The following is a 26347-nucleotide window of genomic DNA, read 5'->3' as shown; positions in this document are numbered from 1 at the left end:
TCCATTACTACCTCCTCTACCCTCCTAGCTTAATAATACTTAACTTACTACTTCTTATACTCTCCTACTTTAATAATACTTCCCTTACTAATTTCCACAATTATCTTCTCTGCATATGTATCCTTGGGTGAAAAAAAAACATAGTAGCACACAAGCCTCATGATCATGTAGGGTGGCCATAAGTCTTCCCTCCCAACAGCTGTGTGAGTGGGACTACTGTGAGTGCTCCCAAGGCTCATGCTCAACAGATGACCACTACTGCTGCTTGTACTCCCTGAGGCTGCACCACAATCATACACAATCTGCCTACAGGTCCCTGCTGTGGCTGCAGTGAGGAACTGCTCTTCATGCTCAATTGCCTGGCTACATTCCTTAGATCGTTTCACAGACATGCATAATAAACAGCTTATGGGTCACCATGATTGCAGATGCAATGTTTCTGAATCCCCAGGAATGTCAGCAGCTCTTTAGTTCAGCCAGCCCTGAAACTGTATGAAGACAAGCAATTCCATGCCTTCTGCTTTTTAAGATGTGAAAAATTATTATAATTTACAGAACTGAAATTTTAAATAACAGTTAATCTTATCTCTTGGGCTATGCAACTTAGGTTGCAATGACAGTTACCTCCAAAATGTTCTGAGAACTCATTTGGTACAATAGTCTAAGTCACTTACTAACAACAATCAAATTGCAAAGGAACTCTCTCATACATATAAAAAGCAGACTCCGTTCATTAACTTCACTTAGCTAATCAAATTGCAAAGAAACTCTCACTCTCTCTCTCTCTCTCTCATACATATAAGAAGCAGTTCACTTAATCCAGCGAGAAATCAATTGCCTTAACAGAGCCAAAAATACACTCTACTAGGTCTCGTAATAACACTGCAAAAAGAAACTGAACTCAGACTCGAATTTAGGTAGACAGTAGGCAAGGCTTGTAACAATGCTCAAATTACGGCAAAAAGGAACGGACACTCCATTGCAAAGGAAACAGTCTCATAATAACATTGTAAAGGAAACTGAGTTAGGTCTCTCTTGTTTGCAAAGGAAATTGAGCTAGAGCTCAGCAGCAGGGCTCGTATTGGTAACAACAATCAAACTGCGGCAAAAAGGAACTGACACACTCCAATTGAGACACACTCCACTAGGTCTCGTAATAACTTTGCAAAAAGGAACTGAACTGACACACACTAATTTAGCTAGGCAGTAGGTAGGGCTCATAACAGCAATCAAATTGCAGCAAAAAGGGACTGATACACTCCAATTCAGTTAGGCAGTAGGTACTAGGTAGGGCTCGTAACTTAAGTCATAACATAACATTCAAGTTGCCGTTTATTGGGGTCTCATAACAACATTCAAAATAAAGAATTGATACACACATGCCAATCATAACAATATTCAAATTGCAAAGGAACTAGCAGTGCAGTATCAATGCATCGCCACTTTCTTTGGTACAAGTCATACACGTCAATGCAGCGAAAAATCAAAGTGCCCACACATTCAAGGCCTCGCATAAAAAATAATTAGTAAACTTAATTCATACGCTTCAATGTAGCAAGAATTCAAAGTGCCACTACACATTCAATGCAACATAAATTAATTAAACAGCTAGTCTTTTTTTTTTATGCCTGAGTCTTACTGGAGCTGGGGGAAGAAAAGTGCTGTCTGCACTGGCTGAATAAAACCCGCGGACTGGTGATGACGTCAGGAACGGTCCAAAAAAAAAAAAAACAAACTTAAAAAAATCCCAGGAAATCAGAAATTAAAGGGGCCACTCGGGAATTCGTGGCACCCCAGTATTTTGCCCTCAAAACCGGTATTTACCAAGGAATTCGGTATGGTTGGGACGTATGATATATATATATATATATATATATATATATATATATATATAAACATTAATGCGTAATATATGTAGAGATATAAATATAAAATATACATATATGATATATATATATATATATATATATATATATATATATGGGTCTACTTTACACTACCGACACGACACTTCACTGACACACAAAACACCGACCCCAAATAACCGAAACCACACAACACTGACAACTCACAAAACCGAACACAATTACACCGACACAAACAACGTAAACTACACATGACACACAATGACATACCACCAACCCTAACCCAAACCCTAACCCTAAGGTCCGACACTACCGCACAGTTACCCTACCCGCACCCTAACCCTAACTCACTTAACCCACCCCTACACCTAAAGACTGTCACTATCGCACACTTATCCTACCTGCACCCTAACCCTAACTCACTTAACCCACCCTAAAACATAAAGCCCGTCACTATCGCACACTCACCCTACCTGCACTCTAAACCTAACTCACTTAACCCGTCCCTAAACTACAGTCTGTCACTGTCACACACTTACCTTACCCAAACCCTAACTCCGACACTACCACACACTCACCTTTCCCACACCCTAACCCAAAATCCCACAATATCGCACACTTACCTGACCACTCCTAACTCCGTCACTATCGCACACTTACCGAGTCGCGCTCACACGTTACCCTTGTCAGTCTTTCGGCTGTCGGCAAATCACCTTTTCGGTCAACTTACCTGTCGGTCGTTTCGTCTCGGTCTTCCGCGTGTCGGTGAAGTGTCGTTTCGGTAAAGTAAAGGGGACCCATATATATATATATATATATATATATATATATATATATGTATATATATAAGATCTAGCTGTATTCAACTGGACGTATAAGAGAATTTAAGTACCTTTTTCTGCACTTTTTTTCAAAGAATACAGTATTTAAATTGATTTAACTGTGTTGCAGGAATATATATTAACTGAACTGGAAATTCTGAGTCTGCTCTTCAGTCAGTGATGCTGAATTTTATTGTTTGTTAGTAATTACAGGTGTGGGGGTAGCCACATTCTTTGATTTCCTGTCCTTTCCTATTTAAGTGGTACAGTTTGAAATATTTTCTGCTTAAAAACCTCAGCTTTGGCCGGCTAAGATCTAGCTGTATTCAACTGGACGTATAAGAGAATTTAAGTACCTTTATCTGCACTTTTTTTCAAAGAATACAGTATTTAAATTGATTTAACTGTGTTGCAGGAATATATATTAACTCAACTGGAAGTTTTGACTCTGCTCTTCAGTTAGTTCCACCCACCCTCCCTGTTTTTGTTTTGGTGTTAATCTTAGTGGCCTTGAAACTGCCCGACCCTCTTGTAAATTTGTGTTTGGATACTCCTTCTGGGCCCATTTCATTTGCTTACTCAACTGAGTGCAGTGAGATCATATTTTGATTTCAGGCACTCCTACTGTGTACAAACAGAGCATCTGGGAAACAGAAGAAAAAAAAAATCTAAGCTTGTTTCCTGCCTTTCCTGTTAAGTGGTATAGACTGTTTGTAGGCTTCTGAGCCCCCAAGCCCTTCTGTGTTGGAGGGTAGCCTTCTAGCTTACTTTTTTTTTTCTTATAACTAGCCAGTTTTCTAGTTTCAGCACTCAAATCTGTTTCTTTGAACTCAGCACTTGTTCAGCACTCATTGTAAGCACTACATAAGCTGCAAATTACTACAGCACTCAACTTTCCTCACTTGTCTAGCAGAAAGCAGTTTTTAGCACTTAATAAATAAGCACTTATCCAGGCATGTCTAAGAGTCAGCTTCCAGTGATTTCTCCTGTCTACCTGATGAATCTGGGCATCTTGGGGCAATGCAGCAATTGCCTCATGTACACAGACAACCCTCTCCTCCTACCACCCAGCACTACAACCTGTGAGAGATGCACTTATATAGCCAAACTGGAAGCAAAGCTCTCTTCACCCAAGACTGGACTAGACAGTCAAGAGGAGAGGGTAAACACTTGCACCACACCACACTCTTCACATAGTCCCTCAAAACCCACACCACCAAAACAGACACATAGAAACACAAAACACACACCTACATTCACAGAGGCTCTCAATAAAAACCTGCCCAAGCATCAGGGACATCCAAAGCATAAACACAAGCAAACTCCACCCCCCAACACAACCCAAATGACACATAGCCCACAAACTCAGTGTGCCACTCAACCACAGCGCATAAGGCATAACAACGTACCCAACACTCTAGTCATAGGTGACTCTATAGTCAGGCACACTGATGTTCCACTCACTAGACTAAACAAGGAGAAAGTTACTGTCAGCTGCCTGTCAGGTGCCAGGATCCGCCACATAACGCATGCACTCAGGTCACTCCACAATAAGTACAGATATGACACTGTCATTGTCCATGCTGGTGTGAATGACCTGAGACGTACCTCCCTGAACTACATGAAAAGAGACATGGAGGAGCTCTCTGATCTTGTATCCCAGGCAGGTATGACCCTAACCCTGAGTAGCATCCTGCCATCACCCAGAATGATACTACAGTACAAGGACAAAATGATTGACTTCAACAATTGGCTAAGCTTCTGGTGTCATTCTAAGGGGATCCAGTATTTGTCTGCCTGGGACGACATGATCGACAGTCTACGATGCTTTGCCAGAGATAGCCTGCACCTGTCGCCCTTAGGATTCCGGATACTTGCTAAGACTCTTGCCACCCCTATAGTGCCTTTTTTAGGCAAGGTTCAAATGACAAATTCACCACTGTAACCGGTACAAGCAAGCAAAATCTGAGGGTAATGCTACTCAATGCTAGAAGTCTAAACCTCAAAATGCACTCACTCGAGGCACTCCTTAAAATGGAGAACATTGACATCTGTGCAGTGACAGAGACCTGGTTCAAAGCTCCAGAGAGCACCCCTGCATTACCAGGCTTCAATTCATACCACACCTTTCAGTCACCTAAGCCAGAAAGAAGCACTAAAGGTTGAGGCGTGTCCATATTCATTAAGGATATCCACACCTCCAGGCTAGTTGCACAGCATAATGTATCTGAGATTATCCAAGTGCAACTAACTCTGGGAAAGACCGCAATCCAAATTGTAGCTTGCTACAGACCCCCCACCATGCCCCAGGATTCACACTCCTCATTTCTTGATACACTGGAAAGTATTAGGGTACAACTTAACACCCTAATAATGGGCGATTTCAACTACCCCACCATTAACTGGGAAAACTACTCATGTACCAGCTCTTTTGCTCAACGTTTTCTAGAATTCATAAATTCCAATGCCTTGGATCAACTTATTCACACCCCCACCAGGGGCAGTAATATCCTAGACCTGGTCATCACCAACATGGGAAACCGGTGTTCCATACCAAAGGTCAATTCCTCGTTGGTCAGATCCGGCCACAAGCTAATCAGCCTAGACATCCACATCCCACCCTCAGCCCCAATTAGGGAAACCATTGTAAAAAACTTCTCAAAAGCCAACTTCACACTTCTTAAGACAGAAGTGGCAACTTCATGACACCCATGCAGACGGACAATAGAGGTATGACTGCCGAATCCTATACAAATGCATTTTATAAGCACTTACATGAGTGCATGGATCATGCTATCCCTAATAGAACCAAGATGCTATCCTCCAAAAAAAGGAAGCCAATCTGGTGGTCCTCTGCCATAAACAAACTCTACAACAGAAGAAAAAAACTGTTGCAAAAAAGAGTAAAATCCCATGACTGGAGGAACTCCCTGGTCAACCTCAGTAAGAAGTTGAGATCCCTCATAAAATCCTCCAAAGCTAGTTACGAAAACAAAATTGCCATTGACTCTAAAGACAACCACAAAGCATTCTATAGCTATGTCAAGAATCTAAATAGGAACACTCAGATCTGCTCTGAGTTACAGCATAATGGCAATAAATATACAGAACCAACTGATATTGCCAACATCCTAGCAGATAGGTTCAGTGCTAACTTTACCCCCCTCTCACCCCCTAGAGGGCCCATCTCTATACCAGAAGAATGCAAAGTTCCTATAATCACGGCTGCACAGGTAAAAAACACACTCTCCAAAGCCAAGAAGACAGCATCCATGGGACCTGACAATACCCTAGGCTGCGTTCTACATGAACTACAGAATGAACTGGCACCCTACCTAAATACCATGTTCAATCATAGCCTCACCTCAGGCTTTGTACCCACTGAGTGGCGCATCGTGACAGTTATCCCACTCCACAAAGGGGGAGCCATGACGGACCCTGGGAACTACCGCCCCATTAGCCTGACGAGCCTGGTCTGCAAGGCCATGGAACGTATCATCATGGAACTCATAAACAAAGACATTGGTAATCTCCAAACTCTGGACCCTACTCAGTTTGGATTTGTAAAAGGCAGATCATGTCTCCTAAACCTGATTGACTTCTCTGAAGCAGTGACCAAAGCCATAGATGATGGTAAAATGGTTCACACAGCTTATCTAGATCTCGCCAAGGCTTTCGACACCATCCCCCACTCTGGAATTATAGATAAGCTCACTAAACTAGATATAAATCCCTATGTCATAAGATGGGTTGCCAACTGGCTCATGGACAGAACCCACACTGTGAAAGTAGCGGATTCCAAATCCGACATTAGACCAGTGACAAGTGGAGTACCACAGGGTTCAGTCCTGGGTCCTCTCCTGTTTGGTATCTACTTCTCTGAAGTGCAGGCCAACACAAAAGGTCTTTGGCTAACAAAGTTTGCAGATGACTGCAAACTAGGAGCCATAATCAAAACTCCTAACGATGTGGACAAACTACACAAGGGCCTCACTGAGACAGATGTCTGGTGTCAAAGCCATGGCCTGAAGCTCAATGCCAAAAAGTGTATTGTCATCCCCTTTAGTAAAAACTCTGTACCCATGAACTACCACATAGCTGGTAGTCTACTTAATGCTGAAAATGTGATAACAGACCTTGGGACTCAGGTGGACAGTAGTCTCTCCTTTGATAATCACATTGCCATAGTGGTCAGGAAATCCTTCTACATGGCTCATCTCATCACAAAAGGATTCTCATCCAGAAAAAAAGAAGTCATTGTTCCCCTCTACTTATCACTCATTAGACCCATTATAGAGTACAATGCCCCTTTTGGTATGTACCTCACAAGACATCTAAAACAACTGGAAAGACCACAGAAATACCTCACAAAGAGGATTACTGGCCTCAAGCAGATGCCCTATGCAGACCGTCTCAAAAAACTACAGCTTTACTCCATCGCATATCGCCTACTCAGGGGCGATCTCTGTCTAACATACAAAGCTATGTCAAACCAGAGCTGTTGGACATGCTCCACTTAAAGAAATCCCAATCCCTCTGAGGTACACGCTCTAGGGACCTTAACCTTGTCACCACAATAAACAGAACATGCTGGAGGGACAGATTCCTGTCCCAGAGACTTCCCATACTCTGGAACAGACTACCTATCTATGTCAAACAGAGCTCCTCATTAGCACTCTTCAAGAAAAATCTTGATGATTGGATGGGAAATGGGAAATTCACCCCGGGGATCACTTCTGTGGCTCTGCTCGACAGGGGCATAGGAAAATAATTTTCTTGGGTGGCGAAAGCCAGGGTACATTTTTTGGCTAGGCTTGTATGGGCCCCAGGGCCGATAGCCTAGTACCTACCTATGAACCTATGAACCTATAGATATATATATCTATATATATATATATATATATATATATATATATATATATATATATATATATATATATATATATATATATATATATATATATATATATACATATATATATATATATATATATATATATATATATATATATATATATAAATGCATACATATGCAGTGCAGTCAGAAATCAGATCCATACTCTCAAACTCTTACTGCAACAAATTTGTCCAAATGCTGTCAAAATGGGGGACATTGGGCCCAAACTATGGACCTCTTTTAAATATTGCCCTTATCCCTCCCTCCCCAGCAGCAACTGTTCTGCCGTGCAACAAAATAATAAGCCATGCCAAGGCATGGACCCAGGACCCTGTAAACTACAAGCAAAGCAATGTACCATTACACCATCTGAGCTGTAGCAGTAACATTGTTGACTCACAGCAAGAGGTTCTCCCGTTTGATTCTCGGCTGGAGTGTGGGGAGTGCCTTCTGTGTTGAGTCTGCATGTCCTCCCCGTGGTTGGGTGGGTGTTAGAAAGACATGCATAAATGGGTGTGCCTTTACTGAAGGTTGAACGTCGAGCTTTCACCTCGGCGTTTGTGAAAATCTACTGCTAATCATTAGTGGACCGGAGTTCCACTGTAGCGACCCCTAACCAGGAAAAGCTGAAAGACAACAACAACATCAGTTAGTACAGTCATTCAACAGTAGGGAAAGGAGTCTGTAGAATCAGTCAGGTTCTCTATACATACATGTATATATGTATGGAGATGCATATATGTGGGCAAATCTATACATTTCATATATATATATATATATATATATATATATATATATATATATGTATATATGTATATATATATATATATATATATATATATATGTATATATGTATATATATATATATATATATATATATATATATATATATATATATATATATATATATATATATATATATATATATATATATACATATACATATATATATATATATATATATATATATATATAAATAATAGCTACAAGCACATGCAGTCTGGGGATCATGCTGCTGCACCCTAGATGTATAAATCTGAAAGTGGACTCACTGGACGTATTCCTTAAGATGGGGAACAATGACATCTGTGATGTAACAGAGACCTGGTTAATTGCAGCAGGAAACACCTCTGCAGTACCAGCCTATAGCCTATAACTCATTCCACACCTTTGGCTGCAGAACTTGGACTGAAGCTCCAAAGGTGGAGATATTTCCATGTTCATAAAGGATGCACACACCTCCAGAGTGGTAGACCAGCATTATTCATCACAGATCCTGCAGGTGTAGCTAACATTGCGTAAGACAGTGGTTCAGGTTGTAGCCTGCTATAGGTCCCCAAACATATCTCAAGACCCACACTTCATGTACCTAAACACCCTGGAGAATATTAGTGTCCAACCTAACACTCTCATATTGGTTGACTTCAACTACCCCACAATTAACAGGGAAAGCTACTCATGTACCAATGCACTTGCCCATCACATCGACCTGGTCCTTACTAACATGGGTGACTGTTGCTGTACACCAATAGTCAACTCCTCCCTTGTTATATTTGACCACAAAGTAATCACTTTTGTAAATCCACAGCCCGTCCACCCACCCCCCCGCAGTGGTAACCACCATGAAAAGCCATTCCAAAGCTAACTATGGCCTCCTAAAACAGAGGTGGCTAACATCACGGCAGCCATGCAAATGGAGACTAGTTGCATGACTGCTGAATCAAACAACAATGCACTATGAACAGATACACAAAAGCATGGATACCATCATACCCAATAGAGCTAAGATCCTCACCTCCAAAAAAAGGAAGCCAGTCTGTTGGTCCCCGACCATAAAGAAACTATGCAACAGAAGAAGGGAACTGATACAGAATAAGGTGAAGTCCCAAGACTGGAAAAAAAAATCTTATCAGCCTCAATTAAAAGTTGAGATCCCTCATCAAATACTACAAAGTTAGCTGTGAAAACAGAATTGGAGCACATAGTAAAGACAACCACAAGGCCTCATACAGTTATGTAAATAATCTCCATGGCAATACCAAGATTTGCTTTGACCTACTAGACAATGATACCTCCGAGATTGAGCCAACAAATATTGCCAATATGCTGGCTGACATATTGAGTGCAAACTTTACCCCCCTCACAAAGGACCACTCACAATACCAGTACACTGCCAGGCACCCAGTATTACTGCTGCACAGGTTAAAATACCACTGTCCAAGGCTAAGACTACAGCTTCTCTGGGACCTGACTATATCCCTGGCTGTGTTCTACATGAACTGCAGACCTCACCTGTGTGCCCTGTTCAAGCACAGCCTCACCCCAGGTGTTGTCTCTACCGAATTTTGTACTGCTACAGTCACCCCTCTCCACAAAGGAGGTACGACTACAGACACTGGGAACAACTGCCTCAATTGCCTGACAAGTCTGTTATGCAAAGTTATGGAATGCATCATCATGCACCTAATAAACAGGGATATGGGAATCTGCAGACTCAGGATCCCACACAGTTTACTTTTGTGAAGGGTAGGTCATACCTGCTCATTCAACCTGGTCAGCCTTTTGGAGTCAGTCACCTAAGCTGTGGATGAAGGCAAGGTGGCACATACAGCCTACCTTGATCTGGCCAAAGCCTTTGATAACATTCCCCACTCAGGAATCATGCAAAAGCTCACTAAGCAAGGCATCAATCCCTCTATCACTAGGTGGGTTGCAAACTGGGTCATAGATAGGATTCACAGTGTGGAAATAGCTGACTCCAAGTCAGACTGCTGAGCAGTCATAAGTGTAGTCCCACAGGAACCTGTCCTGGGTCCTCTCATGTTTGGTATCAACTTCTCTAAAGTCCATGCCAACATGAAGGAACTCTGGCTGACAAAGTTTGCAAACAATTGTAGTTGGGAACTATTATTAACTACTCAAGTGATATTGTCGTCCTACTGAAAGGCCTCACTGAGATCAATGACTGGTGTCAGAGCCTTGGCCTTAAGCTCAATGTCAGAAAATGTGTTGTCATCCCCTTTGGGGAAAACCCTCTTCCTATGGTTTACCTCATCAATGTTAGTCTCCTGAACAAAGAAGGTGTTATAAGAGATTTGGGTAAACAGGTTGACAGCAATGTCTCTTTTGACCACCATATTGCCATTGTAGTCAGAAAGTCCTTCTATGTGGCACATCTCACTACTAATGCATTAGCATCCAGGAGGGAAGAGGTCATTGTCTCTCTGTACTCTTCTTGACAGAATGACACAGTTTGTTTCAACATACATATTCTGATGGATGTGAGGTAGATAAATTAAATGTATGTCCTCATTTTCTGACAACAATCATATTATGACAGTGATTTACCATAGAAATGAGAATAATCTGTAAAACAGACCAGAAATATGAGCAATAAACCTGGACATCCTGAAACAATCCAGCCAGTTGACAGGTATGCTCAGAACTAATTACTGCAATGAATCTGGACCAAGGCTGACAAAGTGGTGGGTGTAAGCCATGAAAATGGGGGATGTATCTGAAGTACTGGCATAGATAAGCTAACACAGTTGCTGTAGTAACACCCTCCTGTGTGCTCAAACATATATTTAGTGAAATATCACAAGAAATTGAAACAGGAAATCTGCTATGGGTAATTACACATGTATTTGCAAATATATCAAGCACTACAGGGATGTAACAGCACTGACAAGCAGACACTAGTGTTAAAGAGCAAACCCAAAACCAATATCACCACAGTCGCAGTCACATACTGGTAAGTCAAGTGAACAGTAGATTATATGGACTGTGTAAACAAATACATCATTGTTTGCCACTCACACAACAGCCCTACATATACAGTCCCAATTCTCAGTGTAGTCTGAATCCTGACCTTGATACAGGACATGTCTCAGTCTGCCTCTGCAAACACATACAGCCAATAGATCAGCAGAAACTGGAGCAGCATGAACAATCAGATAAAGAAGGAGCCATAACACTTACATCCACCCCTCCCTCCATATACAGCCCAAATAACATGTACACATGACATGCGTACACAATCCTGACAGTCTGTTAACAATGGCCAGACATACACAGGCCTCTCATGTACAGCTCACCTCAGAATGTACAGGCGCAGGACTCATATCTGTAGTCTCTTCCCTGACATGTCTGTGGGTCTACTAAATCACTGGGATGGTAACAGGAATGAAGGCAAGAAGTAAAGACACTAAATATGTCTGATCCTCATTGACATCTGGACAAAGCCTGACATCATTTGGGGATAGGGGCACAAATACATGGGTAGATTGGACATATCGCTGTCATACATTGAGACAGCTGCAGATGTTACTGGGTTTGTTGTAACATATTCTTTATGAGGAATATGAAGTCAGTAATACCAATAGATGTAGTTACTGACTGCATTCCCCAGAGTCCACAACTGATTTACCAAGGACACCAACTGTCTGGGGAACAAACAAAACATAATAGGCAAACATGTGACCAGTATGTGGACAGTGTGCCAGTGGAGAGGTATTTCTGAGACATATCACTGTCAGTCATGAAGCCACTCCCTAAATGCATGTCCACACAAACCCTGTCAATCTATCAGTCCAACAGTACTGAAGACATAGAATCTATTCACACATCTGGGGATATGCCCCCATGTTGTTTGGCTGGCTCCACATGTCCTGCCCTGTGATGTATTGCCACCTACTGTATGTGAATCTGTAGCCCACCACCTCTGTAATGTCCCTCACACAGGCAAGGAAAAGGGGCAAGGCCCACATTAAGGAATGTCACATATGTTGGAACTAGCAGCAGTGTCCAGGCTTACAGCACAATATTATATAGGCACATACATAGTGGTATGGTCTTAGCAATACTTGACATCTGCACATCTGTACAGAGGACATATAGAAAGTAGATAGCCAACAAGTTACGCATTAGGATGAATGTTTTGAAATACAGAAGTCTGAAACTGAAAGGTATGCCATTATTACATGACAGCAGTCCTCAATGAGATATCCAAAAAACATAGTAGTCTACAGTTAATATCACAATATCATATCAATATCCAATAGGAAATAGATAAAAACATACAGCTCAAACATCAGGAACAAGATAGTCATTACTCAGAGGCCCAGCTTTGCATGCAGGGGTATATGGTTCAAGTACTACAACATGCAATCTACTTTTACTTGGAAAAGCACTGTTAAAAGTACTAACTTAATGTGTTAATATGTGTTAAACTATTTTTGTCAGTCAGTGCACTGTAGCTGGTGTAACATGCAAGTGTGACTGCATATAACCTGTGATACCACCCAAGTATAAAACAAATACAAAGAAAAAAGATTGTGGTACTACCCATGTATACCCAGGTGTCCCATACAGTATAGTCACACCCCTTACTACTGTAATGACAGCACATAGAAGCATGTTATGTACAGGAAAATAAATACACTCATTAAAGATGTCATTACCCTGCTATTTTATCAGACTGGAATATGATCAATGGTTGCCAAGGTTGATCGATGCTTAGCAGGTTTAAGTATTGCTTAAATGCAAATGCTAAGCAGATTTGTGCACTGGTAAGCAAAGCCTACACGGTGTAAGTGCCTATTTATTTAACCATATGTTAGCACCGCTTACCATCATGTAAACCCATGCAAACATGCTTAAAGCTGCTCAAAACTGCCTTAATCACTCTGTATCCAACAGTCCTTGTTCTTCCTAGCAACAAGATAAACAGCCCGTGAACCCAGGACCCTGCACATCATAGCCTATGCAATTCAACAGTAAGCCACCTCTGCTGTAGGGCTTGAGGATGTTTTGTAAAATATACCCTTCTTTACAACCAGTTTACAATAGGGAAGAGACAAGTGTGCAGTTAGGAAGGTTTGGTATGTATAAATACCCACACACACACACACACACACACACACACACACACACACACACACACACATATATATATATATATATATATATATATATATATATGAATATAAACATACATGGAGAGAGAGAGAGAGAGTAAAATATGTAGGGAGATCCATATATGTATACAACAATATACAGATAAAATACCAATAAATACTGAGGTGTACATATATATATATATATATATATATATATATATATATATATATATATATATATATATATATACATATACAAATATACACACACACACACACACACACACACACACACATATATAATATATATACATATATACATAAATATGTACACACACACACACACACACACACACACTTACATGCGCGCACACACATGCATACACGCACGCAGACACACACACACACACACACACACACACACACACACACACACACATCTATGTGTATGTATATATGTATATATATATATATATATATATATATATATATATATATATATATATATATATATATATATGGGTCTACTACTAATGCCCGAAACGACGATTTCCCGACAGAAAACTCACCGACGCCAGATGACCGACAGGTAAGTGTACCGACAGGGTGATTTGCCGACAGTGGAAAGACCGACAAGGGAATGTGCGATCGCGACGCGGTGAGTGTGCGATGGTGACGGAGTTAGGAGCAGTCAGGTAAGTGCTCGAGATTGTGGGATGTCGGGTTAGGCTGTGGGAAAGGTGAGTGTGTGTTCGTGTCGGAGGTATGGTTCGGGTAAGTTAAGTGTGTGCTAGTGAGGGACTGTAGTTTAGGGATGGGTTAAGTGAGTTACGGTTAGGGTGCAGGTAGGTGAAGTGTGCGTTAGTGTCGGAGCTTGGGCTAGGGGTGGGTTAAGTGAGTTAGGGTTAGGGTGCAGGTAGGTGATGTGTGCGTTAGTGTCGGAGCTTGGGCTAGGGGTGGGTTAAGTGAGTTAGGGTTAGGGTGCAGGTAGGTGAAGTGTGCGTTAGTGTCAGAGCTTGGGCTAGGAGTGGGTTAAGTGAGTTAAGGTTAGGGTGCAGGTAGGTGAAGTGTGCGATAGTGTCGGACCTTAGGGTTAGGGTTTGGGTCAGGGCTAGTGTGTATGCTATGTAGTGTCGCGTGTTGTTTACGTTCCGTGTGTCGGTGTAATGGTGTTCTGTGTAATGGTGTTCGGTGTTTTGCGTTGTCGGGTTTGTGTGATGTCGGTCATCTGGCGTCGGGGAGTTTTCTGTCGGGGAATCGTCGTGTCGGTAATTAGTAGTAGACCCATATATATAAATATATATATATATATATATATATATATATATATATATATATATATATATATATATATGGGTCCCCTTCAAAACATCTAAAACCCATAACATCTAATTTCATAACATAGAGACCAGAACATCTAAAACCCAAAATATCTAAAACTCATAACATCAAATTTCATAACATCTAACAATACAAATCATATGAAAATAACATCCCCTCCGCATATAACAACATATAATGACATCAAACTACCAAACACACTTGTTACGTTTCTGCAGGGGGGGGCTTGATAGAGTGGGGTTAGGAAGTTAACTTTTTCCCACTGTAGTGCAATCTTGGAGTTGGTATATTTAATTTACAGGGGTGTGGGGGGTGGGTTGCCCTCCTGCAGAAACATAGCAAAAAGTGTGTTTGGTAGTTTGGTGTCATTATATGTGGAGGGGGTGTTATCTTCTTGTGATTTGTAGTGTTAGATGTTATAAAATTCGATGTTATGGGTTTTAGATGTTTCAAAGTAGACCTATAAACATATATATATATATATATATATATATATATATATATATATATATATATTTATATACACACACACACACACACATATATATATATATATATATATATATATATATATATACACACACACACACACACACACACACACACACACACATATATATATATATATATATATATATATATATATATATATATATATATATATATATATATATACATTCATGTCACAAAATGCCCATACAAGCTGATAGACCACCCACAACTGGGGCAGCATGCACAGTTGGATACAAAAGCAGCCATGACACTCAGATCTGCCCCCACCCTACACAGTCCAAATAAATGAGTGAACAGTACACTGCTACAAAATCATGACAGGCCATACACATTAGCCAGACATACAACAATCTCTTAGCAATACCAATAAAATGTCTGAACATAGCAAAGAAAAAAACAACCAGCCAGTAATTCAGACATGTTTATTTTACTCTGCTGTCTTGGCCAAAGCCTTCAAGGAGTAAGCATCACCAGAAATCTCAAGAAGCAATTAACACCTAATTACGTAATTAAATACACAGCCTCCAGTTCTACTTGTCATTTAACACCTTACGGGATAAAGTATCACAGTTAATATTAATACATTGAAGTCTGTACATAACAATTGTCCTTTTATGAATGTCTGATCACATTGAGCAACAGACTTTTTCAGAAACAGTACCTTGTGACCCACTCCTGTCCCCATGATGTGATTTATTCAAATGTACAGCTATAGAACTGACATATTTTTTATCAGTAATACGTCTGAAAAGTTCTAACAGCCTAGTTTTAAAACATGTGTTACTGTCCCCACATAAATTATGTTACAAGGCCATCTAAGAGCATTCTATATACACCAACCTCTTGAATGTACAGACTTCAACATGTTTCCCAGCCATTCCCCTCAGCAGGAATTACAGCACTAAATAAAGATAGACCAGTATACCCATCCACCTACTACTGTATGTCATCTGGACAAAGCCTGACATAATTGGTGGACAGAAGCCCAAATACACTGCCATACATGAAATATTGCTTTTATAGACTGAGGAAGTTGCTGGTGTTACAGGGTTTGTTGTAACATATCTTTCCTGAGGGATATAAAGTCAGAAAAACAAAGGAATGTTACTATATACATAATGCAATCACCAGAGTATGCTACTGATTTGCCAAGGACAACACCTGTCTGGGGAACAGCCCATACATAACAGGCTAACCTGTGACCATTATGTAGATGGCCCTACAGTTGAGAACTATAGAGACAGAAGTTTGTCAGACTGACACCCATGCAGATGTAGCATGTGCAGACAAACCCTGTTAAACTAACAATATTCCAAACATGTAACAGCAACACACATTCTACTCCTAAATCTTGAACCTTTCCCACCATTTAGTTGGCTTGACTCCACAAGTCTTGTTTTAAGAGGTAGTAGCTCACACAACTCCAGGATGTCTTCTTCACAAGCAAGGGAAAGGGCCAATGCCACATGGAGTACTCATTTATAGGAGTGTGTTGCCATGACATTGGCTATTGGAAGAACTACACAGCTACTCTTCATGCAATTATCAAGTGGGGATCCCCAATAGGTGCACAGGCCATCACCTGATCATGAGCATCACCTACAAAAGCCATGCTGCCATCTGTTCAAACCAGCTCTATCCCTGTAGTGCACAGAGAGAGAGATAACAAATGAAGCATAAAGTGGAAAAAAGAAGAAAGAAAAAGGTAAGTGGAACATGTAGGCAAGTAATTGAATGTAGTACTTGGTCTGTAATAATGGAAATATGATTTGGAGGAATATATGTCCCAACAAGACATGCTGTATTAATGTCCTGCTAAACAGCTGCTATGGCCATAGCATCTGGCCCTCTCTGTAGTGGGAGATGTCACAGACATACCTCTCAGCTGTACAGATCCTCACAGAATGTCCACATTTTACCATCATGTATTTTTGTCTGTTCCTCCTGAGATCTGTACTTTTCTGTCAAATAGCTGAGGATTGAAGTCTTCAGGTAATGACAAACACTTGAGTTTAATAATCCACATCCTTAAGAATATTCACTGTAATGCTAAATGCATCATTCTATGAACATCCTATGTTTGTAACAGGTATATTTAAAGTCTGTCCCTATTTATCCCCCCATCATTGTAGGCATTGTCCAAATGTGATGCTCTGAGAGGTTGTGAGGTGGGCTCACTGCTCAGGAGCCTGACTGACCTGGGAAAGGACAGCTCATATATGACAACCACAGGGGTGTCTGTCAAACAGTTGTGACTGTACCACTGCTAGGCCAGTTAATGGGATGTTTTCCATATTCATGTTACCTGTAATTATGAGTATGCCACATATTTGCCTTGTAAAGCTAAGACACATACAGAGGGTGTGTGCATAGGAGAGTACTGTTGCAGACATGTGTGTTGAACTGCATGTGATATATTGAATTAATAACATTCAACTGTACAGTGTTCTGCTGGGCAATAAGCACATTTGTGACTGATATCTGTAGTCACATACACATATACCTGTGTTATGTCAGCCAAACCATTGGCAGGTCTGTGAGCAATGGCATTGTACCATAATAGCCTATTTATGACTGTTGGACATCTTCCAGGTAATCAGAATGATGTCAAACCTCACTGTGCGATCAATGTACTAATGTATGGTGCAGCTATATTAATACAGTATCAATACTGATGTCCCTTTTAAGACACTTTTATGTGTGCCATTGACCAGATGTACTGCTGTAACAGGCTGAGATGTATTATTGAGCAGCAAGACTGTAAATACAGTGTGCCATACTTGCATTCAACAGAAATGTATACCAGGTATCCCCTGAGCACATGTATGTATACATATGTTCAACTGGAAGGCACAAAACTAATCACATGGGTTTCAATCAGTCAGGTAAATAGTTTGTGCATGTTGCATCAGTCTCAGTGCATGCAACAGACATATATGTGTACAGCTACTGGTGGTTGCATTGCCCTGACACTGATGTGGGTACTGGAGTAGGCATGATTATCAGGTATTAATCAGAGAAGCGTACACCTGTGTTATGACCCTCTGTCCATGCCTACCATTACCAGCTATAGCAACACCTATATACAGTGGATATCACAAGTTTACACACTCCTGTTGGAATGCCAGGTTTGTGTGCTGTATGACAATCACGCCACAGAAAATCATTTCATAATGTTTCACATCTATAATGTGACCCCTAACCTGTACAATTCCATTAAATACAATAAAAGGTGTTTCTAGGAAGGTGAGCAACTATTGCCAAGTGAAGATGTGCCACGATGTTAAAGTCCAAACCAAGACAAATGAACGCTGTGACCATCTCAAGAGGTCCATACACAAGTTTAAGGATGTGCACAATTATTCAGCTGGCTTATTGTAATGAGTATCATTTCCATATGTTTCACAGACCAGATTGTTATGTTTTCAATTGAATTGTACAGGCTATAGGACACACTAAAGGTGGGAATTGTTATGAAATGAGTTATTGTGGTGTCATGTTCCAATTGCACAAATACCAGGCAGTGTATCAGGGGTGATTACCCTTTTTATCCACTGTAGCTATATGGACACAGCAGTACCTGACCTGTATATCCAGCCTCCACCAAGGTAGAGTAATCCCCTTTGGTGGACAGCAGCAATACACAAACCACATAATAGGTTGCTACATTGGCTGTACAGGGACACATAAGTGCAGACAACAACTTTGAAGCGAGTTCACCTATATCTGAGCAAGCAGGTAAGTTCACAGGTGATGTCCTATAAGGCTTACTATTACTATGAATCTGACATATACACACCACCAAGGACAATTGCAAATGGGTCTCCAAATATGTTGTAAGTCTCAGATGAAACAACACAATTCACCCTGTACTGGGGGTAAAGAACACCTCATACACAAGTGCCGTGGATATAGGCAACCTGCATCACACAGGTTAGGTGGGAACATCGCCACCCTTTCCACCCCATCATACATGGAGATATGCACATCAACCACACTCTGCCCCTCAGCAATGGTGAGCATGTACATATTGCCTACTGATGGCAACAACAGCATATCTCCATGGGGCATAATAACATCAGCGTCTGTCTCCTACATAAACTCAGGCATGTGCTCAGAGCTCCATCACACACCACAGTCAAACACAGACCTGCCACCATACACACACCATTCACATGGAAGATGACCACTGTCAACCCTCTACACAGAAATGCATGGAGGATAGAGGATTATGCAATTAAGTGTCCAAAATTGTGGGGAATAAGATAGCTCAGGGGTAGGTGTGTAATGCAAGCTGCTATAGCCATGATAGCTTGGAGGGTTCCGGTGTAATCTGGATTATTTGCAAGTAATATCCACTGTTGATGTGCATTTTGACAACCATATGAGGTCCTGTGACCTTTTCCTGTTTATGTCTTCCAGGTAACATGCAGAGTGCTCACCTACCAGCATTCTCTGTTGGGGAAACAGACATTATCACCCAATATGTGATTGGACATTATGCCCTGTCATGTGGATGGAGAGCAGAAGATGTGTGGGAGAGGACTGATCTGTGGAACAGTGTGGTCCACAGGGTAAATTTTGCTGGCCTGCACAGCAGAACCTATGTGTATCTGCAGCATTGGACCACTGACCTCAAATGCCATGCCCATCATTGGGCTGCTGCTGTAGCAAGAGACTGGATAGCCACAGGTGGGGGCCCAGCCATCCAGCCCTCACTGACACCCACCAAGGAGCTCCTCACCACACTTGGGCCAAACGCTGAATGCACAAGCCATGATGCTGAGGGAAGCATTGTGGAGGGGGGGGTTGCATACACACACGCAAACACTGGATGAGGAGTGTGTATCAGACATGCATGTATCTGTACTGTATCTACATGCATGTGTGAGGTCTGATTGCAGTTGTGGATGGGGTTTTCTAAAGCACAGAGGTGCACATCTATGGTGAGGACAGGACATTGTGTATTATTGTGGTTAATACTGAAGATGTGCAGACATGCTGCATCCATCCTATACCAAGTCCTCATGAGCATCTGCTGACAATAACTCCTTCTCACAGCTACCTAGGGCTCTCTGGTCTGCATATGGGACAGCAGCCTGAAGCTGCTGAGTATTACATTGTTCTGCTGTTGCCAGGCAATACCCCAGGCATGTGAAGCACATGTAATTTACTATGCACACAACCATCAGTAATAGCTATATTGCTTTATGTAATAGCTCTATTACTTGCTGTGCATGTTCACTTGTGCTGGGGTCAACTGTATTGCATCACAGTGGTCACCGCTGGGGCCTATCTGATGTGACTTCAACATTCTTGTAGCATACCTTGTAACTTCAGTGCTGAGACATCTAGACAGAGGCCAGCAAATTGTGCTGGACAATTGGCCTAAGGTAAGGTCATGCGTGACACATTAGTTTTATACAGTGGATATAAATTGTGTACACACCCCTCTTAAGATGCAAGGTGTTCCTGTTACATACTAATTAGGACTACAATATGACAGTCCACACCTCTTACAGCCTTTAATGTGACCCGTAACAGGTACAGTTCACTTATAATCTCACGCATCTGTACTCAGGTATTGCACCTACAAGGCAGGCCACCTGTGAGGGCAGCAGACATCCTATCAGCATGATGTTTCAGTCAAGTATGATACCTCATGCTGCCATATGTGCCAGTATAGTCACTGTAGCCTATTTGGCTATAATATCACATACATAGGCATTGTTAAGGCACACAGACCACTTCCAACCATGTGTAGGTTTCAAACCTATGGATATTCCAGACACATCTGTAGAGAGGACTGCACAATGGTTTAACCTGCTGCATGTGAGGAAGATGCTGTCACCACACTATATAAAGTAATGGCAACGGGAGGTGGTCACCAGCCATGTATGGTATACACAAAATGGTATAAGCCACACATGATGATCCTCACACACAAACAGTTGCCAACATTAGGATTACAACTCCTGCCTATCTAGGTACTCCTACTATAGTGCTATGTAGCTATCAGACAGGCCATAGAGCTTACACATTTCCACCTCTTCCAAAGGTACTTCTAAGGTGGATGACATCAACAGGTCTACTAAATTGGAGTGAAGGGAAGTATAAATGGTAGTACACAAGTCAAAAATGGTATGAGCCAGTTAGTACATGATTCACACACACACACACACACACACACACACACACACACACACACACACACACACACACACACACACACACACACACACACACACAAAATCCCATGTAGATATTCCTACTATAATGCTACGCAATTATTTTTTTTTCCAAAAACTTTTTATTAATAATTTTCTTTTAACAAAACAAATGATGAAGAAAAAAAAACAAACAGGTTATAGCAAGGTAAATACAATACAAACTATTCACATATATTTCACAAATTATGCAGTAGAGATTAATAAAACAAAACAAAGACAGAAAAGAAAAAAAACATTATTTTAGATTGCCAACCTAACAAACTGCCCAATAGAAAAAAGAGAATATAAAACTAAGTATAAAGCACAAAATAAAACATAGCATTTGCAGAACACAGGATAGCCTTAGATAGAGATAAGGAGGAGGGTATTGATCTTAGACCAGATTTTTGAATAAAGAGCACTCCTCTTTGGACTCCTACTAATGAATTTCTGTGCCGCCATATATGTAAGAACCATTGATTTAAAGTTGTTCCAACAAAGCTTAGTACGGTCCACCCAATTTTTTGAGATGTATAATTTCATGAGTGAACATAGAAAAACCATCACATGCGTGTCAAGTTTAGAAAGGGTACATATAGGAATATGGAGGATAGCTAGTTCCCAAGAAAGTGTAGATTTATGATAACCCATTTTTTGAAGGCAGACCTTTAAAGATGTCCAAAGTTTATGAGTGTAATTACAGAACCATAAAACATGCATCAAATCAGCATAAGGCGCTGAGCAGCAGGGACAAGAGGGAGATTTATTAGAGTCAAACTTAGCTAATTTAGCCGGAGTGAAGTAAGCATTATTGTTAATCATTAGCTGTGTATAGAAAAGGTTCTTGAAAGGGGAAAAATTTATAGTGTTTTTTATGGCCAAGAGTTTCTGAGAATGCAAAAGAAGAGGATTATATTTATCCCAATAGTTTGAAAAGAGATACGTACTACTATTGATCATGGATGATAAGAGTTTGTACGAATTAGAGAGCATTTTTTTGGATAGAGTTAGATTCTGCAACACAGATTCTAGTATGGAAATATTTTGTCCGTTGTCTAAAAGATGTATGAATTTATAAGTAATGACATCACGTATTTGCCTTATGATTATAAAGTATTTCTTATTAATTTTTAGAATTTTGCATAAATTAGTCAATGATTCATTGTTATGTTTGAGTATATCCCAAACCAAAAGATTCTTAATTAATGGGAATTTGGAGATTAATAGGAAAATTATTAATTTTTATATTGGGATTTAGATGTAGGGGTTGAAGTAAAGGGAGAGTTTTGTCAAGATTGATGAGTTTTAACAAATTTTGAAAAGTATTAACCTTTTGTTTTAAATTATTTAAAAGTTTGAGGTTTCTTAAAGAGTCCTGTGAAAGATAGGGAAGAGCAGCTGGATTTAAATTCACAGTAAGAATTTGTTGAAACCATAATTTAGCCCAGGTAGGATAAGAATTATAGTCTGCTAATTTAAGTTTAGAAATGTATAATAATCTACTTGCTGAAATTATTGAATAATATAGATGAAAGTTTGGAAGGCCCAAGCCCCCTTGACATTTAGGAATGGTTAATTTATTATATGCAATTCTCACAGATTTGGGATACCAAATGAATTTAGCTAGCTCTTTACCAATCTTGGTAAAAAAGGACTTTGGTATTAACTGATCTATCGAATTAAACTAAAAAAGGATTCTGGGGAGTATATTCATTTTAATTATAGCTGCTTTGGATAATAGAGATAACTTCAACTTTTCCCACCTGAGAATATCAAGAGATATTTTAGACCAAGATCTGAGCAGATTATTTTGAGATGTAGATGAATGATTATGATCAAAATAAATCCCTAAATATTTGATATCGAAAGTTGTTTTAAAGGGGGATGCAGGAAAATAATTTGGTTTATAACCTAGAGGATTAATAGGAAAAATGTGAGATTTCTGAAAATTTACCTGATAACCTGAAGCTTTTGAGAAGGCATTAATGGAAAATTCAATCTTGTGAAGATCCGTGTTCGGAAGTTGAAAATAAATAATTAAATCATCAGCAAAGGCTGAAAGAATTATTTTAGTATTCATTACTTTGGGAATCGTATGAAATGTATTTGATTTTATATAAAGAAATAGGGGTTCAATAAATATATTAAAGAGGAAAGGAGACAGCGGCAACCCTGTTTGGTGCCATTAGTTATTTGTATGGGTTTGGAAAGAGTCTTGTTTATCGATAGACAAGTACAGGATTTACTATATAAAACTTTAATCATATCTATAAAGGAGGAGGGAATGTTAAAATATGATAGAGAATGAAAAAGGAAATTCCAGTTAACCCTGTCAAAAGCTTTTGCCGCATCTAACGTTAAGGCGTAAGTTGGATTTTTATCTTTTTTCAAAAGATGAGTTAAGGAGTGTAGAGTTAAAGTATTATCCCATGTATGTCTACATGACATAAAGCCTGATTGTTCCATAGAGATTATAGATGGGAGAACTTTTCTAAGTCTATTGGCTAGAAGCGAAACTAAAATCTTTATATCAATATTTATTAAAGAGATGGGACGATAATTGTGTGGATCTGATTTGTCCTTTTGGTTTTTTAAAATTAAGATTGCCTTCGAAGTATTCCAATGAATATCTGATATGCCATATTTTATTACATAATTATATACCTTCAGCAGGACAGGAGAAATTATTGAGACAAAAGATTTAAAGAATTCAGCTGTGAAGCCATCAGGGCCAGGGGATTTACCTAACTTGAGATTCGAAATAGTGTATTGGATTTCTTGTAGATTTATTGGAGTTGAGAGCATGTCACATTGAATTTTATTAATGGAAGGGAATTTAATGGAATTCAGGAAATCAATCATATTATGATGTAGAATATGATCTGTATCTCCTTTGGAATAAATGTCAGAGAACAGGTTAGAAAAAAGTTGTATAATTTCCTGATCAGAATTATAAATCTTGCTATTAAAGAGCAGACGAGATATTTTAGGGGGTTCTTGGGTGTTCCGAATTATCTTTGCAAGAAGTTTAGATGGGGTTTGTGCCCACTCAGAGTAGATTGCAATCATCCATTGCTCAAAAATGGTTAAATTCTGATTATGTAATTGAAGTAAATGGATTTGTGTTTCATTTATAAAATTGTCTCTGATGGGGTCTACATTAAGTTTTTGTTGTTTTTCTAATTCACTAAGCTTATTCGTAAGTTCAATTTCTTTGCTTTTATACATTTTTTTAAGACAAGAGGCTTTATTAATTAGAGTACCTCTAATATAGGCTTTACATGCAGCCCATTGTATATATATAGGTATATTAGAGAGTTCAAGATTAAGGTTAAGATTAGTTAGTGTTTCAATGATTTCTTGAATTATATCCTTATTACGAAGTAAATTATTGTTAAGTGACCAGTTATTATAAGTACATGGGGAAGTAACTTTTTGAATCGGGTTAATATTTATAGATATCTTGGAATGATCCGATAAGGATCTTGGTTCTAAAGAAAGATTAATTTTAAAGTGTGTAAGAGATTCAGAGATTAGAAAGAAATCCAGCCTCGACCAAGATTTGTGACATTTTGAGTAGTAAGTATATAACTCATTTTTAGTTATATGATCTTTCAAGGATATAGGATCAATTAAATTAAGATCATACATTAAATCTTCCAAGGCAGAGGAGGGTTGAAGATTATAATAAGGAGATTTACTAGTACGATCTGTGTTAGGATCAATAATGGCATTCCAATCTCCTCCTGCTATAATATAGTGGTCTTTAAAAGTTGCTAAAATATTGTGAATCTCTGTAATAAAGATATGTTGCTGGGAGCACGGGCCATATAAGTTGAAAAATAAAATTGGCTTATTAATATTGGGAAAATTGGATGAAAACAAACACCATCTACCATCTGCATCAGATCTTACATTAAAGATGGTACCTTGGAAGGATTTTTTGATAATAATCACTACACCTCTAGCATTTGAACTATTTCCTGCAGAAATAATGGATTTCACCCATTTCCTTTCACGGTCCTTAACCCAATTCTTATTATAAGTGTGTGTTTCCTGAAGAAAACATAAACTTGCATGAGATTTAAAGACCAAGTGAAAAAGGAGTGCTCTTTTGGCTTTATTTTGAAGACCTCTAATGTTCCATGAATCAACCAACAAAGTCATGGTATAGTAAAATTAGATAAATTGACCTTATAAGTGCTATAGAATGAAAGGAGTAAATTGACTACATTTGAAAAAAACAAACTTGAGAAAGGAAGGTGCAAATATAAAAAAAGATACAAAGAGAAAAGGGAGAAAGACATAAAGAAGAAATAATTAGGGCAGAAATGCAATTCCTTCCATAAATCCCCGGTGCCTACCCACCCCACAAAGCTAGTGGAAGGAACAAACACGTAATTAAACACAAATTTTTGTGTTAGGTTAGCATAATAATTCTTGACATATGAATTAAAAAAAAAAAAACAAAAATTAAAAAAACTAGCAATACAGCAATATATACATATATACAAAACAATCAGTTTCCAAGACCAGGCTATATTAGAACCCAAGGCGAACCTATCCATGAGCTCATAAAAATTACAATTTAAAGTAGCCATGTTAATAAGTAAAAACAAAAGCTACACTGGTCATTAAGTAATATAAAGAATCATCTTATCGTATTGTCAAAAAATAACATGTCTCCGCTGAAAAAGAAAAGTTTAGTTGTACAATTAGTTAAGAACACAACACTAGAATAGGACAAAAAACTTTTCAATCCTATATCTGTCATATATACATTGTAAAATTGTTAGTAACT

Source organism: Protopterus annectens, chromosome 2.part1 (assembly GCF_019279795.1).
Source record: "Protopterus annectens isolate FY-2018-M chromosome 2.part1, PAN1.0, whole genome shotgun sequence".
Lineage (NCBI taxonomy): Eukaryota > Metazoa > Chordata > Ceratodontiformes > Protopteridae > Protopterus > Protopterus annectens.
This window is presented reverse-complemented; position numbering follows the sequence as displayed.